Genomic DNA, 5,141 nt, shown 5'->3' on the forward strand with positions numbered 1-5,141 from the left:
GTGGAACTAAGCATAATTTATCTTTGGTTAGTATCTCTCCCGGCGGCTCTCTACTAGCCGCGAACTCTCTGTGTCCTGGGCACACGTGACCATTGTACTCATGATGCAATTCTCTGTCACATGTACAACTTAGACCCATCAATATCCCTTCATGGATGGGGAGGGTCTCATGAGGCCCCGCCCCTCCCTGAGGATTGATAGACAATTAACCAAGGTTGTTGAGGACAGGGACAGAGATATTTTCCTCAGGGATATGATATAACTGCTGTTAAATTACCCATGTCCTGTAAATATCATCTTACCCAGGGTCTTGTAAACAATTCTAATTAAATTCACTGACTGAGTCACAAAGCAACAAACACTAACCACGAAAGTAAAAGGAGAGAATAGCGGAGAGTAGACATAATCAAAATATATTATATTAGTGAGGAAAATGCCCACTATCATGTATAATTAATGTTAATAAATACTAATGAAAGATGCACGTTCATAATAATAATTATTTTTGATATAAAAGCATGTGTTTTTATTTATCACCATGTCACTAGTTTTATGAAGAACATTTTAATTTAAAATTTTTCTTTAATTTTCTTCAAGGTTGTAGTTTATGTTTAATATATTTAATGCTGTCATTTTAACTGATTCTTTAATGTGCATCATGCTTTTATTAGTTATGAAAATACTCTTTGGAGTGATTGTGGAAATTATATTATGTAAGATATTTAAAATTGTAGTTGTCTTATAGTATGTAAAATTTCAGCCCCGAATTTTATGTTGCTTAGTGGTTTTGTCTTTATTTTTTTATTGGAAAATTTCTATTTATTTATATTTCAAATGTTATCCCATTTCCTAGTTTCCTGTCCACAAACCCCCTATCCCATTCCCCCTTTCCCCTTCTTCTATGAGGGTGTTCCCCCACTCATCCACCCACCCCTTCCCGCCTCCCTGTCCTGACATTTCCCTACATTGGGGGATCCAGCCTTGGCAGGACCAAGGGTTTCTCTTCCTATTGGTGCCTAACAAGGCCATATGGCTACATATGCAGCTGGAGCCATGGGTCTGTCCATGTGTAGTCTTTGGATGGTGGTTTAGTCCCTGGGAGCTCTGGTTGGTTGGTTATGCTGTTCTTATGGGGTTGCAAACCCCTTCAGCTCCTTCAATCCTTTCTCTAACTCCTCCAATGGGGACCCCATTCTCAGTTCAATGGTTGGCTGTGAGCATTCGCCTCTGTATTTGTCATGCTCTGGCAGAGCCTCTCAGGAGACAGCTTTATCAGGCTCCTGTCAGTATGTACTTCTTGGCATCAGCAATAGTGTCTGGGTTTTGTGGCTCTATGTATATGGGCTGGATCCCCAGGTGGGGCAGTATCTAGATGGCCTTTCCTTCAGTCTCTGCTCCAAACTTTGTCTCTGTATTTCCTCCTATGAGTATTTTTGTTCCTCCTTTTAAGAAGGACTGAAGCATCCACACTTTGGTTGTCCTTCTTCTTGAATTTCATGTGGTCTGTGGATTATATCTTGGGTATTCCAATCTTTTGGGCTAGTATTCACTTATCAGTGAGTGCATATTGTGTGTGTGTGTGTGTGTGTGTGTGTTTGTGTGTGTGTTTTGTTTGTTTTGTTTTGTTTTTTTGTGATTGGATTACCTCACTCAGGATGATATTTTCTAGTTTCATCTATTTGCCTATGAATTTCATGAAGTCATTGTTTTTAATAGCTGAGTAGTACTCCATTGTGTAAAATGTACCACATTTTCTGTATCCAGTCCTCTCTTGAAGGACATCTGCGTTCTTTCCAGCTTCTGGCTATTATAAATAAGACAACAGATACTGGCAAGGATGTGGAGAAAGAGGAACACTTCTCCATTGCTTGTGGAATTGTAAGCTGTTACAACCACTCTGGAAATCAGTTTGGAGGTTCCTCAGAAAATTCAACATAGTACTACCTGAGGACCCAACTATACCACTCCTGGGCATATACCCAAAAGGTGTTCCAACATATAACAAGGACACATGCTCAACTATAGTGTTTTTAAATGCCAATCAGATACTCTGTTTTCAAGAAGTATTTTCCAAAATTTTGTTTAATTGAAACTGAATAATACCACTTTTCTTCCTACCTTTTTCCATCAAGTTCCCTTCCTCATATATATCTTGGGACCCTCCCATTCTCAAGTTGATATCTTTTTTTTAATTATTGTTACATACTTTTCTATATGTGTATATATGTGCATTGTTACATATATATGTATATAAGTACAATTGCTGAGTCTTTTTGGTTGTTTGTGTGTTTGTAGTTTCAGGGCTGACCACTCATCATTGGACATCAGATAAGGGACTGATCTCTGGGAAAGGCCAATCCTTCTCTCAGAAGTCAGTAGTTCCCTTTAATCCTTGACTAAGCAAGAAAACATAAACAACATCCTACAGATATAAGAAGGACTTCCTGAGCACAACTCCATTTGCCAAGGAATTAAGGCTAAAGACTGACACCTGGGGCCCCAGGAAAGTAAAAAGCTTCTGTAAAGCCAAGGAGACAATCAAGTGAGTGAAGAAACACATAGAATATTGAAAGAAACTTTGCTAAATACGGAATTCAAAAAACAAAGAGTCAAGGAAACAAATAACCCAAGTTAAAAAATGAAGTAGATATCTAAATAGAGAGTTCTCAATAGAAAAAATAAACATGGCTAATAAACACATCAATAAGGCAATTAACTATCAATTTAGGCAAATTAAAATTAAAACAACATTGAGATGCCATCTTCCTCCAATCAGAATGTCTAAGATCAGCAATATAACTGATGGCTAGATTGTGGTGAAAGAGGAATCCTCCTTCACTGTCAGTGGGAAGGCAAATTGGTGCAAGCACTCTGAAAAACAGCATGGAGTGTCCTTAATGAACTAAAAAATCACTTTATCCTTTGACTCATCCATGCCACTCCTTGGCATGTGCTCAAAGGACTTGACTTTCTAGTCCACAGACACCTACTCAACCACGTTCATTGCTTCCTTGTTCACAATCACCAGGAAACGGAAACAACCAAATACCTTCAAGTGACAAATGAGTATGTGGTTCATATAGACAGCGGAATATGACTCAGATGTAGATTAAAATTAAATTACAAATTAAATTAAAATTAAATTAAATCATGAAAATTGTAGGTAGACGGACAGATGGACCTAGAATAAGTTATCTTGAATGAAATAACCCAGACACAGAAAGTCAAACACCATATGTACTCTCTCATCTGTGGTTCCTAGTTCCAAATTATTAGATATGAATATACAACATGAATTAGCCACAGAAACCTGGAACACATAAAAGAAAGATAGGTTAGGTTGGGGCAGGATACAGGTGGGCTAATGGGAAATGCAGAGTGGGTTCCAACTGGGCAGGAGGGGAGGTCAGTACAGTAGGAGAAGATAGGAGCAGGCAGGGGGTGAGACCAATAGCATCAAGGTGGTTTGATAAAGTCTCAGTATAGTCCAGGCTATTCCTACAACAATGTAAATTATCAATTTAGCCCTTGACTGTATGTCAGGGATTAAGTGAAGGTGGGTCCCTATTGCTGAAGACACTGCACACTTAGGACACAAGCCTCATGTGGTTCAAGCTGGTTCTAACCTGAAAACCTCTTTTCTGCAACCTATACTCTCATGGTTCCCCAAACTACTATGCAAACTGTGAAGGGAGGCGAGCAATGAAACAGTCCTATACAGCTGCAGTAACAACGGTGACCAGCATGGCAAAGTATCTGTGAAAGTGCAATAGTGGTACTCACATGATGTTTGCATCCAATGGCTGTCTAATTGTACTTAAGGCCCACTAAATAGGAGGAAAACCAAGCTTGGTACTGGAAACCTAGCCAGCTTCCTGAGACTAGTGCCCAGATGGATCTTAGAAAATAATCTACCACCATCACTTTGCTAGATTAGCAAACTTCCTAACTACATTCTAAATCTTAGCCTTATACCTACAGGTCATTATAGCAGGAAATGCGTTTATAAGGAAAACATGTCAAAATCCTGTGAGATTACAGTTCCCAGTGCTGTTCTGTCTCTGTGTCAGCCATACCTTTATTCAGTGGGAAATGGAAACTCCATGTGAAGATTCACTCTATGAGTTAAGAAATTCCAAACTCAGGCTGAAGACTGCTGTTTTAGAGGATAAGGGTTCAATGCCTAGCACCTACATGGTGGCTGATGACTGCCTGTGACTCCAGGGAATCTGATTCTCTCTTCCGGCCTTCACAGGCACCAGGAAGGCACGCAGAAAACATGACATCCCTCTGGTGAAACACCTAGACACATAAGATAAGATAAAAAATAAAATAAAATAGAGATTTAAAACTCAAGTATAGATTTTTCAGAATTAAAAATTAACATCTCTTTAGCACCCTTGATTTGTTATCTCCCCTGGCCTTCATACAGTCAATAGCCTTTTGTTATCAAGCTCTGACTTACATCCTTAAAACTGATTAAAAGACTTGAAAGTTGAAGATTTGGGGGAATGCTATTTGCTGAATATCCTATTAAAGATTCCAACTAATTTTTAAAGGGAATATGGTTAAAATTTGGAAGGCTTATTCATTAAGCATTCTCTACAGTTTTAGGAAACCTATAGGGTTTTTTTTTTCATTTCATTTTTTTACATGTAGGGGTTTTTCCTTTTATATTTCTTTATTTGTGCTTGTATACTTATGTGTGCACATGTGTGGGGATACCACAGAACCCATGTGTAAGTTACAGAACAACTTGCGGAAGTTAGTTCTGTCCCCCACCATCTGGGTATCCAGGTAGATGCAACTCAGGTCACCAAGCTTGGCGGCAGCCTGCTTACTCACTGAGCCACTAGCTTGCCTTTCATAGCTTCAAGCACTTTTATAATTAATAGCACAAAATAAAGGCGAGCATGCTTAGTGCTATAAGAAAGCATCTTAATTTATTTCTAAAGTGTAGCATCAGTTCCGACACAAAATGCTGTAGTTATTGATATGTACAAGCAGAAATGCTTGTACATTTTGACCATTACTGCCTCTACTTGAAATGTTGAATTGTTGGATGAGTAAGGACTTAAGTGTGTACCCCACCCAGTTCTAAGCGTGTTTTGTTCCATCGATCACTTCATTTAATAAGAATA

This window comes from Rattus rattus, chromosome 4, assembly GCF_011064425.1.
Source record: "Rattus rattus isolate New Zealand chromosome 4, Rrattus_CSIRO_v1, whole genome shotgun sequence".
Lineage (NCBI taxonomy): Eukaryota > Metazoa > Chordata > Mammalia > Rodentia > Muridae > Rattus > Rattus rattus.